This window comes from Ictidomys tridecemlineatus, unplaced genomic scaffold (genome assembly GCF_052094955.1).
Source record: "Ictidomys tridecemlineatus isolate mIctTri1 unplaced genomic scaffold, mIctTri1.hap1 Scaffold_69, whole genome shotgun sequence".
Taxonomy (NCBI): Eukaryota; Metazoa; Chordata; class Mammalia; order Rodentia; family Sciuridae; genus Ictidomys; species Ictidomys tridecemlineatus.
Window position 1 is genome coordinate 490,162 of NW_027524892.1, and position 15,459 is coordinate 505,620.

Genomic DNA, 15,459 nt, shown 5'->3' on the forward strand with positions numbered 1-15,459 from the left:
GAACAGAGTAGTGAAAACAATACTTGGAGGGAAAGTATACAATCTCTCAGCTTTAGATAGGGTATTAGCTGGGATACTAAGTATAATTGTAGGTATGCTTTAATTAATGAACTAGCCCAATTTGTTTACATGTATGAAGAGTTTTAGTCGTGAATTATTGTTGGATTTTATCAAATTCTCCTTCTGTTTTACTTTATGTAATCACTTGATATTCATATTTAGCTTGCTTATGTGATTAAATTGATTGATTTTAAATGTCAAACTTGCCTTCCATCATAGAAAAGATTCCACTTCCCCCCTGGAGGTGGGAGAGTCCTCTACCCTGTGTGAGGTAGTGGTTTGGGGAGCTCCTCCCCGACACCCAGGTTAGAGGGGCCTCTCCCCTTTAGTGGGGCGTGGGCTCTACCCTGGGTGTGGTATTGGTACAGGGAACTCCCACTTCACAACCAGGTTAGGGGGGCCTCCCCCGGAGGAGGGAGTGCCCTCTACCCTGGGTGCATTAGTGGTGTGGGAAGCTTCCCCTGGACACCCAGGTTAGAGGGGCTCTCTACTGGCAGGAAGACTACCCTCTACACTGGTTGTGGTAGTGATGTTGGGAGCTCCTCCCCACCCCGAGACCCAGGTTAGAGGGGTCATCTCCCTGGAGGGGGGAGTGGTGTGTACCTTGGGTGTCTTAGTGGTGTGGGGAGCTCTCTCTGGACACCCAGGTTAGAGGGGCCTACCCCTGGAGCGGGGAGTGGCCTCAACCCTGGGTGCAGTAGTGGTTGGGGGAATTCATCCTGACACTCAGGTTATAGGGGCCTCTACCCTTGGTGCAGTAGAGGTGTGGGGAGCTCCCCCACAACACCAAGGTTAGAGGGGCCTCCCACCTGGAGGGGAGAGTGGCCTCTATCCTGGGTGTAGTAGTTCTGTGGGAAGCTCCCCCCTGACATCCAGGTTCAAGGGGCCTCCCCTCTGGAGGTTGGAGTGGCCTCTAACCTAGGTGTGGTAGTGGTGTGGGGAGCTCCCCCTGGACAGCCAAGTTAAAGGGGCCTCCCCCCTGGAGGGGGGAGAGGTCTCTATCATGGGTGAGGCAGTGGTGTGGGGAGCTTCCACTCCACATCTAGGTTAGAGGGTCCTCTCTCCTTGAGGGGGAGTGGCCAAAAGCATGAGTGCTTTAGGGGTTTGGGGATCTCCTCACCAACACCCATGTTAGAGGGGCCTCAACCCTGGAGAGGAGAGTGTCCTCTACCCTGGGTGCAGTATTGGTGTGGGGAACTCCCCCCTGACACCCAGTTTAGAGGGACCTCACCCCTGGAGCGGGGAGTGGCCTCTACCCTGGTTGTGATAGTGGTGTGGGGAGCTCCCTGGACACCAAGGTTAGATGAGCCTCCCCCCAGGAGGGGGGACTCCCCCTCTGTCCTGGTTGCGGTGGGGAGCTTCCCACCAGTGCCCAGATTAGAGGGGCCTCCCCCTGTAGGGGGTAGTGGCCTCTACCCTGGGTGCAGTAGCAGTATGTGAAGCTCCCGCTGACACACAGGTTAGAGGGGCCTCCCTCCTGGAGCGGGGAGTGTTCTCTACCCGGGGTGCAGTAGTGTTGTGGGGAGCTCCCCTACAGCACCCAGGTTAGAGGGGCCTGCGCTGTGGAAGGGGAGTGGCCTCTACCCTGGGTGCAGTACTCGTTAGAGGGGTGGCCCCCCTGGAGGGGGGAATGTCCTCTACCCTGGGTGCAGTAGTGGAATGGGGAGCTCCCCGAACACACAGGTTAGAGGAGCTTCCCCCCCTGGAGGGGGGAGTGGCCTCTATCCTGTGTGCACTAGTTTTGTAGGGAGCTCTCCTCCATACACCCAGGTTAGAGGGGCCTCCCCCTAATTGGGGAGTGGCCTCTAACTTCTGTGTCATAGTGGGATGGGGAGCTCCCAGCCACACCCAGGTTAGAGAGGCCTCCCCCTGGAGGAAGGAGTAGTCTCTACCATGGGTGCAGTATTAGTGTGGGTAATTCCCCACACACACACACTAGTTAGAGGGGCCTCCCCACTAGACTGGCGAGTGGCCTCTACACTTGGTGAAGTATTGGTGTGTGGAGATTCCCCCAACACCAAGGTTAGAGAGACCTACCCCCTCGAGAGGGAGGGGGGGAGTGTCCTCAACCCTGGGTGGGATAGTGGTGTGGGAATCTCCCCACCACACCCAGGTTAGAGGGGCCTCCCCCCCGGAGGAAAGAGTAGTCTCTACCATGGGTGAGCTATTGGTGTGGGGAACTCCCCATCCACACACAGGTTAGAGGGGCCTCCCCACTAGATGGGGTAGTGGCCTCTACCCGGGGTGCCATAGTAGGGTAGGGAGCTCTCCCCTGACACCCAGGTTAGAGGAGATTTCCCCCCCAGCAGGGTGTGGTCTCTAGCCTGGGTGCAGTACTTGTGTGGGGAGCTCCCTCTGGACACCCAGGTTACAGGGGCCTCTGTACTGGCAAGGGACTACCCTCTACCTTCCTTGTGGTAGTGATGTGGGGAGCTCCCCCCAACACATCCATGTCAGAGGGGACCTGCCCCTGGAGGGGGGAGTGGCCTCTACCCTGGTTGCTGTAGTGGTGTGGGGAGCTCCTCCCGACACCCAGGTTAGATGAGCCTCCCCCAAGGAGGGGGGACTGCCCCTCTGCCCTGGGTGCTGTGGGGAGCTCCCCCTGACACCCAGGTTGGAGGTGCCTCCCACTTCGAGGGGGGAGTGCCTCTCTACCCTGGGTACAGTGGTGGTGTGGGGATCTCCCCCCAACACCCAGGTTTGATGGGTCTTCCCCCTCGAGGGGGAAGCAGGGCAGGGGGCACTCCTGCCTCCAGTGGGGAGAAGCCTCCAACCAAGGTGTCCAGAGGAGCTCCAAAAGGCACCCAAGGCAGAAGGGCACTCCCCCCTCCAGGGGGGATGCCCCTCCAATCTGGGTATAGGATGGAGCTCCCCAATGCACCCAGGGTAGAGGGGCACTCCAACCTACAGGGGTGAGGCCCCTCAAACCTGGGTGTTGGGTAGAGCTCCCCACCAGACCCAGGGCAGAGGGACACTCCCCCATCCAGAGGGGAGGCCCTTTCGAACCTGGGTGTCTGGTAGAGCTCACCACAGCATCCAAGGCAGAGGGGCACTCGCCCCTAGGCCCCTCGTACCTGGGTGGCATGGGGAGATTCCCACCACACCCATGGTGGAGGGGCACTCTCCCCTCGAGTGGGGAGACCCCTTTAACCTTAACCGGGTGTCCAGGGAAGCTCCCCACACCACCACTGTACCCAGGTAAGCAGCACTCTCCCTCCAGAGGGATGCCCCTGGAACCTGGGTGTGTGTGTGGGGGGAGCTCCCTGCACCACCACAGCACCCAGGGAAGAGGGGCACTCCCCCCTCTAGGGGGGAGGCCCCTCTCACCTGGGTGTCAAGGGGGAGCTCCCCACACCGCCATCTCACGCAGGGTAGAGGGCACTCCCTGCTGTATGAGGGAGGCCCCTCTAACCTGGATGTTGGGGGGAGCTCCCCACCTCACTTCCTCACCCAGGGTAGAGTGCACTCCCCCCTCTAGGGGGGAAGATCCTCTAACCTGGGTGTCAGGGTGGAGCTTGAGAGGTGAGGCCCCTCTATCCTGGGTGTCTGGGGGTAGCTCCCCACACCACCATCTCACCCAGGGTAGAGGGGCACTCCCCCCTCCAGGGGGATGCCGCTGTCACCTGAGCATGGCGGGGGGGGGCTCTCCATACCGCCAGTACACCCAGAATCGAGGGGGACTCCCCCCTCCAGAGAGAGGCCCCTCTCACCTGGTTGTCAGGGGGGAGCTCCCCACACCGATGTCACACTCATGGTGTGGGGAAGAGCTCCCCACAGAACTACTGCACCCAGGGTAGAGGGCACTCCCTGGTGGAGGGGGTAGGCCTCTCAAACCTGGGTGTGTGTGGGAGGCGCTCCCCACACCACCACCACACCCAGCGTAGAAGGGCACTCCCCCTTCGAGGGGGCAGGCCCCTCTAACCTGGGTGTGGAGGGGTGGAGCTCCCCACACCTCCACTGCACCCAGGGTAGAAGGGCAATCCCTCCTCCAGGGAGGAGGCCCCTCTATCCTGGGTGATAGGGGAGCTTCCCACACTGCCACACCGCCACTGCACCCCTGGTATAGGGGCACTCCCCCCTCCAGGGTGGAAGCCCCTCTCACCTGAATATGTGGGGGGGAGCTCCCCACACCGCCACCACACCCAGGGAAGAGGAACTTTCCCCCCCTCTAGGGGGAGGGCCCTCTAACCGGGGTTTGAGGGGAGGAGCTCCCCACACCGCCACAGCACCCAGGTTAAAGGAGCACTCCCCCAACTAGGGGAGAGGCCTCTCTACCCTGGGTGTTGGAGGAGCTCCCCACAGCACTCAGGGTAGGGGGCACTCCCCCCTCTAAGTGGCAGGCCCCTCTACCCTGGGTGTCTGGGGGGGACAACTCACTGCACCCAGGGTAGGAGGGTACTCCCCTCTCTAGGGCTCAGGCCCCTCTACCCTGGGTGTCAGGGAGGACCTCCCCACCGCGAACCGTGTACAGGTGCACTCCCCCCCACTATGAGTCCAGGCACCTCTACCCTGAGTGTTTGGGGGATCTCCCCTCTGCATCCAGTGTAGGGGGCCTCTTCTCCCTCTAGGGTGGGTCCCCTCTACCCTGGGTGTGTGTGGGAGTTCCCCACCGCACTACTGCACCCAGGGTAGAGGGCACTCCCCCATCTAGCGGGGAGGCCCCTCTAACCTGGGTGTGGTGGGGTAGAGCTCCCCACACCACCACCACACCAGTGTAGAGGAGCACTACCCCCTCAGGGAGAGGTCCCTCTAACCTAGGGGTGAGGGGGAGCTCCCCACACTGCCACCACATCCAGGGTAGAGGGGCACTCCCCCCTCCAGGGGGGGGCCTCTCTCACCTGGTTGTAGGTGGGGAGCTACCAACACTGCCACCACACCCAGGGTCGAGGGGCACTTCCCCCTCGCAGGGGGAGGCCCTTCTCACCTGGGTTTTGGTGGTAGCTTCCCACACCACCAGCTTACCCAGGGTAGAGGGGCACTGCCCCCTCGAGTGGGGAGGCCCCTCTCCCCTGGGTGTCTGGGGAGTTCCCCACATGGCCAAAGCACCCAGGGTAGAGTGGCACTCCCCCCTCTAGTGGGCAGGCCTCTCAAACCTGTGTGTTGCGGGGAAGCTCCCCACACAGCCACAGCACCCAGGGTATCATAAGCATAAGCAAGAAGAATTTTTAGTTCCAAATGCCATTAGAGAAACACAGATTCTGTCAAAAAAATCCTTACTTTGCTAAATATTTTTTTAACTTAGCAAAGGACTTTAGAGATTAAGTATAATGAATCCAAGCATAAGTGCCATTTACATCCAAAGTGTGATTTTCATGTACAAGCTGACTTCAGATGAAACCTCTCAAAATCATATTCATCTTCCAAAGGAGATGAGAGAGCTGTTCATATTTTCCAAAATCTCAATCTCTGGGTTCAAACTATTATGTTTATATTACTAGAAGATTTCTTTTTTTTATAAAAGATTGCAGTGTTTCAGCCAATGGTTAGGAAATAAATTGTTCACTGTTTGGAAAACAATTGACTTTCTCAGGTAGCTAGAGGGTTTGGCATGCTTTGGGACTTTGCAGAAAACATAGAACTACATTAACATAACCCAATTTCAAACAGACATGCTTGGAACATTGGAGAGCTGAAGGGGCCTCTGAGAGTATTTAGTCAAGAGGCATGATTTTAAAGATAGGAAAACCAAGGTCTAAAAATAAAAGAAAGATATGCAGATTTATGCTGTAAGTTGAGTTGATCTCATTCTTCTGAGTTTCAGTTCTTCAGGCATTGCATTCCATTAATATATCATTTTCCATTCTTTATCAGTTAGTTTTTTAGGACATACAGTGTGCCAAGCCTACTGGAGATACAAAGAGAGATATATAAGAGAACCTTTGAACTCAAGGAGTTTAATAACATGGTGAAGAAAAAACAATAACTGCAAACCCAACAGAACATTTAAAAAGTTGCTATATTTAATCAAATGGGATTATATCTGACAATGGTTGACATCTGCAATGTGTAAGGAATTACAAAAACTCGATGCCAAAAAAGAAAAATTTTAAGTGAGCAATAAACATAAATAGACATTTCTCAAAAGAAGATATAAAAAAGGCCATGTATATATTAAAGAAAAAACTCCTAATCATCAGGGAACTAATCATCAGGGAACTACAAATAAAAACCACAATAAGATATTACCTTACTCTGGTAAAAATGGCTTTCATCAAAAACACTAAAGATAGCAAGTAGTGATGAGAACTGGTGGAGAAAAGGGAACTCTTGTACATTGTTGGTGAGAATGTAAATTAGTACAAACCTTATCAAAGACAGCTTAGGGTGTCTCAAAAAATTGTAAGTAGAGCTACAATCCCACCACTGGGTACTTATATCAAATGAAATGAAATCTGTATGTTAAAGAGACACCTGTGCTCCCATGATTATTACAGCACTGTTTGCAATAGCCAAGAAATGGAAAAAATCTAAACATCATCTGATGAATAGATAAAGAAAAGGTGGTGTATATATACAGTGGAATAGTATTCATAAAAAGAATGAAATCCTTTTATTTGAAGCAATACAAGTGGAACTGAAGATGATCATGTTAAGAGAAATAAGCCATGCACAGAAAGCCAAGTACCACACAATCTCACTCATATGTAGACTTTTAAAAAGTTGATCTCATAGAAGTTGAGAGTAGAATGGTGGTTATAAGAGGCTGGGGAAAGCAGAAGTTTGGGAAATGTTGATCAATGGGTACCAAGTTGAAGTTACTTAAGGGTAAGAAATTCTAGTATGCTGTTTTTGCACAGTAGTGCAACTATAGATAACAAAAATGTACTGTATATTTCAAAAACTAGAAGAAAGACTTGAATTTTTTTACCATAAAAAATGATAAATGAGGTGATAATATATTTAACCTGATTTGAACATTATGCAATGTTTACATGAATTGAAAGGAGATGAAGTGTAGATAGCAGTAAGATGACAAGTTTATGTATATTGTGTGATGGGTTTGAGCTTGAACTATAGATTATAAAAAATATTCTGAAAAGTTTAAGTTGAGAGAGTGATATGATATTATTTTCAATTTAGAATTACAAGTATATAAATGTGGAGATTTTACTGTAGTATAAAAAGACCAGCAGCAAAGAGAACAAATTGGAGGAAACTGCAGAAAGGAAGCAAGAAAGACAGATGTTATAAATAAAGAGTAGCAATGAGGATTCAGACAAGAGAAATGGAGGTATACATTTCATAGGTGTTCATAATTGATTAGATACAGAGAGTAAGGAAAGAAAAGCTGGGGATAACTGTAAGATTTCTGTGTCAAACTTCTGTTGGATTAACATTTATCCCAATGGGAAATCCAAAAAGATAAGCATGATTGGGAAGGGAATTTAGGGCATGCTGATTTCAAGATGCTACAGTGCATTTCACGTACAGTGGATATATATGTCAAAAATCCAGGAATTTTCTCTGGGATAGATCTACTTAAGTACATCTAGTTGCTACTTAAGGATATTATTTCCAATAATATTTTGACCAAATTGGTAAGTATGATCCCAGATTCATTATTGTGTAATTCTCCTGGACCTCTCCAGTCTAATTTAATTCTTCTCTTCCTTCTTTTTCTATTTTCCTCATTTAAGAAAACACATTAGGTTGGGTCTAGAGTTATAAATTTGAATTTTGAGTAACTTTTCATTTATATTCCAGTCTCATAATTTTGGTCAAGTTGTACATTGTGAAAATTGGATTCTCATATCAATAAGGTATCAGTGATCTACAGCTCATTTTGGATACAACTGTAAAATGAAGTAATAAATATGAAAAAAGTTTGGAACAAAATGTAGATTGAAAGGGAGTGTATTATTGTGATGGTGGTGATGCAAAATCACACTCCAGTAATATACCATGGCCCGAGACTATAAAAATAAGTGCATGCACTTGCACACATATATGCATAAACACACTCTGCTCATTTTGGCACCCACTGTCTTTATTGGATCTTTAATATATTCTATTTGGATTATTACGTTCTCTTTTCCTTTTTCTATTTATTATTCTCTCCTAATGACCTATGTGCTACATTAACTCAAAACTGTTTTTCTTTAAACATTTTCATGTCATGGCTTACTAGCTTCCTAGGTCTTGTGCAAATCACTTCAACCAGTTCACTCTTCTATCAAATGTGGTTACTACCACTTAACATCACATGGAAGTTGTAAGAACAGAAAAAGATAATGCATAGGAAAGACCTTACAAATTAAATTATTATATAAACATATATTTTCTTAACTTTATTTTTATTGTTGTTAAACCGGTTATCATGTCATCCTTCTCAAAGATATTTTTAAAAAAAAAAACTTCTTTTAGGGGCTGTAGCTGTGGCTCATGAGTAGAAAGCTTGCCTTGCATGTGTGAGGCACTGGGTTCAATCCTCAGAACCACATAAAAATAAATAAAGAATATAAAGATATTGTGTTATATATATATATATATATATATATATATATATATATATATATATATATATATTCTTGTTTTCATGTCAAGACTTGATTTATCTTCTTAGATTTCAAAGACTAGATTCTCCCTATTGCATTCCCAACATTATGTTCATAATCCTCTTTGACTCAGTTTATATGCTCATCATCCTCTGATCATTGACCCTGTTAAGACCATATGTTATTGCTAGGACAATTTTCATCTTAAAAACATACTCCTACCTGATACTATGTTATTTTCCCTATTTCCTTTCACTTATAGCTCCACTCCCCCAAAATTCCTATTAGCTGTCTAAACTTCCCCATCCTATATTCTTTCCACAGCATTTGACAGAATTGCTCCCAGCATTGTGATAAATCATCTTTATTTGGAATTTAGATCACCATCTTCTCTTGGTTCTTTTCACAGATTAATCACAGTTTACTCTCCATGTCTTTTGCTAGGTCCTCCTGATTTTCTTGATGTCCGAATGAGGAAGTTTCTGAACTATGTCATTGAACACATTCCCTGTCTCCAGTGCTTCCTAAGTGAGCTCATTCTGTACTATGACATTAATTACCACTTATACACTGCTAATGACTCTTTTTTTGATGTTGTTAATAACTCTAATCTCCACCTCCAGCCCTGAATCGTCCTTTCAATTTCAGACTCACAGTCTTCTGATTTGCTACCTTTAAATGCTGATAATAATCTTAAACATAACATGTCTAAACTATAATTTTATTTTTCTCCTCTAACGTTGTTACTGTCCCAAAGGTCTCCATCTCAGAAATTGTAAACACCATATCTTCACTTAAACAAAATTGCCTCCAGTTTTCTCTGGCTCTTCTTTTCCTTTCACATGTGACATCAAGCCTTTGTTAGTTTTGTGAGCCTGCTGTTACCAGGTATCTCAAAAGATTACTGCCTTAAAATTTATTCTCTAACAGTTCTGGAGTCTAGAAGTCCAAAATTAGTTTAACAGACCAATTAAGGTGCCAGAGGATCTGGAGGAGAATCTGTTCCTTGTCTCTTTGGGTGAGTCCTTGCATTCCTTGACTTCTGACTTAGAATCAACCTCTACTTCGGTGGTGGCATTGCCTTCACTTTTTCTGTTTTCATGTTGAGGCTCCCTGTACCTTTCTTATCACACTGTGATGGCATTTAGGGCCCACACCAATAAAGCAAGATAATCTTTTTTTCCTCAAAATTTTCAACCAGATCTGCAAAAGATCCTTTTTTTCAAATAATATAGCAGGTTTCAAGGATTAAGAGCTGATATTTTGGATAAATGTTATTCAGCCTCCTGCAGTATCTATAAACACATCCTAAATTATATCCAGCACTTTCTCATGGCTTCTTCAGTGGCTTCTAAATCTGTCATCCCTTTCCTAGATTATAGCAGCACTTCTAGCTTGATCTTCCTGCTAAAGAACTTTTCCTTTTGAGGCTATTTTTTAAGACAGCAATTAGGGCAGTCATTTAAAAGGAATATTATTCAACCATAAAATAGATGAAATCTTGTCATCATGGAAACATGGATGGAACTGGAGGGTCTTTTATTAGATACAATTAGCAAGGCAAAGAAAAATATTGCAAGTTCTCATTCTTTTGCAAAAGATGAAAAGTCGAATCTCATAGAAGAAGAGTGGAGTGATCACTAGAGGCTAAGAAGAAGAGGAGAGAGGGGATCAAGAGAGATTTGATAATGAGTACTACAGCACAACAACATAAGAGGAGCTAGTTTAGTATTCTATAGCACAGAAGAATTTCTGCAGTCTATAACAATTTATTATATATTTCAAAACAACCAGAGGAATCTGAATTTTCCCAATTCACAGAAATTATAAATGTTTAAGTATCTGGAAGTGCTAATTGCCCTGATTTTGTTATTACATATCATATGCATGGGTCAACTATGCATACAATATATGTATGTACAAATATTGTGACAATTTAAAAACCTGAGATCATGCCACTGTTCCTGCTCATAGCATTCTAAGGCCTTGTCTTCCTCAGAGCCAGATTTACAGGCTCTGCTTCACCTGTTCTCCCACCTTTGCTCCAAATCATCTTTTATTACAACTTCTTTTCTAGGCTACTCAGTGAGACATCTGGTTTCTCTGATGCTTCTTGGACACACCAGATCTGCTATTAGCTCATGCATTTTGTTCTTCTAGGAAGACCTCAAGTTATTATCAGATTTTCCCCCTCACTTTACTAAATATTTCTGTTCAAATATATTTTCAAAGTGGCTTTTATGAACCACTCAATTTAAAGAGCAAGCTCTCTCCCTATATTGTTCTTTAATCAATAGTTAGGGTTCTTTTATTTTCTTTTAATTTTGGAACACTTATCACCACATATTTATTTGTTTATGCACTGTCAATCACATGCAATGCAATGTAAGCCTCCTGTCAGTTTTGTTCCTGAACATGAACATCATTTTCTTATTACCAGAGAATAAGCCTTATATATTCAACAGAATGGTATAATGACACTCTTTGTTCTAGTGTTGGTTTACACTCTAAAGACTTTTGATAAAGCCAGAAGTTCTAAGCACCCCTACATCACAGAGATAACCAACTTTACTGGTGTATCTGATTAGGAGAAAGAGAAATTATTGTATAAATAGTAAATCATGGTCAAGAGAATGCCTCCATCATTTAAAAATAACTGAAATATGTTTATATTATCAAATTCAGGAATAAAACTTAACTATAAATAATGTAAGAGCATTGTGACAATCCTAAACACACAGGTAATGAATTGTTGGAGTCTGTAAACAAGTCAGGATGGTGCCTGGCATTTTGCCAGGGGGAGTGGTTTATGAAGTGGCGCCAGTGAGCCATTAAGTGTGGAGATTTCTTATTGATTGACTGCTGTATCTAGTTTATGTTAATTAAGATAAGCTGTGTGGAATGTATAAATACCTCTGTTGTCCTACAATAAAGGGCTCCCACTCCTGCTGTATCAATCTACACAAGTTATTCGTCACCACCCAGTTATTTTGCTGCAGCTGGACTGCAGCAATGAATAATTGCTTGACTAAGCAAGTAGACATAGGAAAGAGGGACAAGAAGAAAAAGGTGAATATTAGTTGGTTAATTGATGTAATGGGAGGGATCATGGGTCTAATTTATTTTGGTAATGTGAGAGTCTAGACCGCGGTATATGCTGATTCAAAACATTTATTAGTTGAATGAACAAATGATAAGTGTGGAATATATCTTCTTGGGCAGATTAGTGATATTATAAGCTAACAGCATTTTAAATAAAAAAATACTAACTAAAACCTATGATTACTCAATGGAAGACACTTCTATTGGCCACCCTTTCCTTGAGTCTTCATTCTCAGAATTAAACATCTATGGAATTGATACAAAAATGCATTGGAATAGCGATTTTACATTCCCATGCTGGGTAGAGTTGCAATACTTCATTTTTTAATATCCCAATGCTGGCATACTACACCCATACAATTTTCAAAACAGGCAAGAGAGAAAAGGCTCTCAGAGTTATATAGATTAGAATACAATTCTGAGCAGAGATTCTTTTCTAGTTGGGTGCCCTTGCCCAAGTCAGTTAACTTATTTGAGCCTCAATTTGATAATAATCATCCTAATAATGATAAGGTGATAAATAAAAAATATATTCATTATTTTGGTCACTTTATGTGAAGCACTGTGCTAAGCACTTCATAAATTACATTGCATGAAATTTGCTAAACATCTGTAAAATGGATATACTAGTAATATTTTAATGTTGACCTCATATTCTGTAATAATTGCAGTCAACTGAATGAAGAGATCTTAGGGAAATCTACAATTGGACTGAAGTTCCCTTTAATTTCTTCTCTGCATAACTCATCCTTCAGCTGAGTTTCCCATCATATACATCACTTATCGAGCCAACGGATCTCGGGTGGATACTCTCCAGTTATGACTCAGTCCTGAATCTCTAACCAATTACTTTCTACCTTCATTCTGTCTTTTTTTTAACTCACCTGGAATACATTTTTCTGTTTTATTTCCACTTTCCAACTTGGTTTGCCTATGATTTCTGTGTCCTCTTGCCCTCCTTGCCACAACATTCTATTTATTTTAAACCTAAAATTAAAAACTTATTTTTTTTTACAGAAAAGCATGACACAGTCAAGGGAAAAGGTTTCTGTTAGAATTTGTGCATTTCAAAAATATTATTGTGTTTCCTATCACTATTTTTTTCTTCGTAATGATATTTTTAAAAACTAGATTTTAGTTTTTGAAACGGATTTAAATTCACAGAAAAAAATGAGCAGAGATTACAAAGATGGCACACCTTCCCCCTGTATTTCTCATGCTTAGCCTCCCCTATTAGAAATATGCCCCATTAGAATGGTGTAGTTGTTATAATCACTGAATCCATATTAACACACAGTGATCACCTAAAGTTCAAGGTTTACCTTAGCATTTTCTATTGCTCTGTATGTGCCTTGGGTCCGGGCAAATGTGCATGACCTACACCACCACTGCAGTATCATGTAGAGAAGAATCCCTGCCCTAAAAATTCTTCTGTGCTGGTCTTTTCCTATAAAAATCCTTCTGTACTGGGCTATTCATGTAATGTCATTTAAAAATGATTGCATACTATTCCACTAATGGAACAATTATAATTTACTTTATCTGTCTCATGTTAGAATCTATTTAGAAACTGTTTACAATGTTTGTTCTTACTATTAGTCCTGCTCCATTGTGGCTAAAACTTTGTGTCTGTTGAGAGTTAAAAGCCTTAGGATAAATCACTGAGATGATCGAAACTTGGATACATTACTAAAAATATTGAGATGATTAGATTTTATGTTTACACTTTCTCATATCCTAAGATTATACTAAATGTTTTGAAGAAATCTTTGCCAACTTCTTAGATGAAAAAAGCTTTAAATTATGTAATTTGCGTTTTTTGATTAAGACAACATTTTAATATATCTTTATCCATTTATGGTTGTTTTTTTTTTTGTGTGTGTGTGATTTCTATTGGTATCACTCAATCCTTTCTTAATTAGAGCATTATTTTTATAAGGACTTGAAGGAGATCTTCAAAAATTAAGGATATTGATCTTTCATGAGTCATAACTTAAAAATAACTTTCCACCTTGTTATCTTTCTTTTTTCCAGTTTTATTTGAAGATTACTTTGGATTTATAGAAGATGGAAAAACAATCTAGAAAACTCCTGTCTACTGTATATCCATCTTCTCATTGTGTTAACATCTTATATAACCCACAAAATAATGATGAAAACTAAAATATTAAATTTGTTGGAATTCTATTAAATAAATAGCAGTGCTTGAATTTTATTCATTTTCCATAAATGTCTTTTTTTTGTTTTAATACCAAATCCAGTTCAGGATAACACATGGCACTTAGACCTCATGTCTCCTTGGTCTATTAAAATCTGTGTGGTTCTCAGTCACTCCCTCTCACAGAGGTGACTTCTGACACCTTTGAAAATCATGCCTTTAACTTTTAAATGTTAGTTTTAGAGATATTTACATCGTATGCATTTTTATGCTAAACACATTAGTAATCTCCTTCATGGTTTCTGCCTTTGGTACCAGATATGCAACTCTTAAAAAGTATTGTCTTGCCACAGATCACACAAATATTTAATATTATATTATGGTAGGTTTGCTGTTTCATTTATTTATAATGAATTTTAATTTCTCTGGAATTTATTCTGGAATAAGCCATGAAATAGAAATATAAGTTACTCTTTTGTCCCCAGGTGATCAAACATTTGTTCCATTTTTTTGAATAACCTGACTTATAAAATAACTTTCACATCCTTTGTGATTCTTATTATTCTTTTTAATCACCAATCCTATTCTGTTTTATTTATAAAACATGTTTTATTTGTAAATGTCTTATATTTATAATATGTTTTATTTATAAAATGTATTTATAGTAACATGTTTTAATATTGCTATTTTATTATTATTTTTTTTTGGTAATTCCAAAGTTTTCTTCCCTTGAGGCACACAACACAGGTGAGGGGAGGACTCACACATTCACCCTAACAAGACACAGACCTGAGCACCACCTCTTGGATGGCAGCATCCATTCACAGCACACACAGCCATAGCCGTGGGCACCAGCAGGGGCCAGCAAGCAGGGCATGGCCCAAGTCTGTGGCGGCTCTGGGTGCCCGTCAGCATAAAGCAATAAATACTAACACAGGACATGCAGAAGGGAAGCCTAGGCTATGACGGAGACAGAGGTGGGGGTTTTCTCATACGTCCAAGCACAGTGGCGACATTTCAAATATTGCAAGGAAAACCACACGTTTCGGTGCATGTGTGAAGTTTGTTTTATACTGCTCTACCATGAAAGTTACTAGCCAACAAAAGAGCTTTCAGTCACTGTTTTATGAACTCATTTTGAAATATGAATCTGTGGCCAAAAGTCAACACATCTGATGAGAATCTCTAACAGAGAAGTAAGGGAGCACAGCAAATCAAAAGAAAAAACAAGACACAATGAATGGGGAAAAAGATAACTTCAGAAAACCATAAATAATCTCCTGAAAGAGTTGGCAGGGTCAACATCAAAATATTATAAAAATAAAATGTAACATTTAGAAATAAGAAAGTATGAAAAAAGTGTTTTCCTTAACTTTTAAAGATATAATTACTGAAACAAAAATGTTACTTCAAAATGCAAACAATAAATTAAGGATATTATCCAGAAAGTAGGAGAAAAAGACAAAAAAAGTTGAAAGAGAATAAATGATAAAAAATAGATCAATTTAAGAAGCTCAACATCTGATTCATATGATTTCAAATTACAGAAGAAAAAATTGAAAGTAGGAACATACCACAGAAATAATATAAGAAAAAGAAAAATCAGGATTTGTCTCCAGATTAAAAGGTTTACATTACACAGTG

The 15,459-nt window shown here is 42.7% G+C and overlaps 1 protein-coding gene across 4 annotated transcripts in view; it reads left to right on the plus strand.

Moving 5' to 3' along the window:
- Nucleotides 1–13,872, plus strand: part of LOC144374416 (palmitoyltransferase ZDHHC19-like) — an 89,653-nt gene extending 75,781 nt beyond the window's left edge. For all 4 annotated transcript variants that reach the window (XR_013433821.1, XR_013433820.1, XM_078037260.1 and 1 more), the window contains one exon: nucleotides 13,692–13,872. The gene's annotated coding sequence lies outside the window, so the exon portion shown is untranslated. The remainder of the gene's footprint in view (nucleotides 1–13,691) is intronic.
- The last annotated feature ends 1,587 nt before the right edge of the window (nucleotides 13,873–15,459 follow it).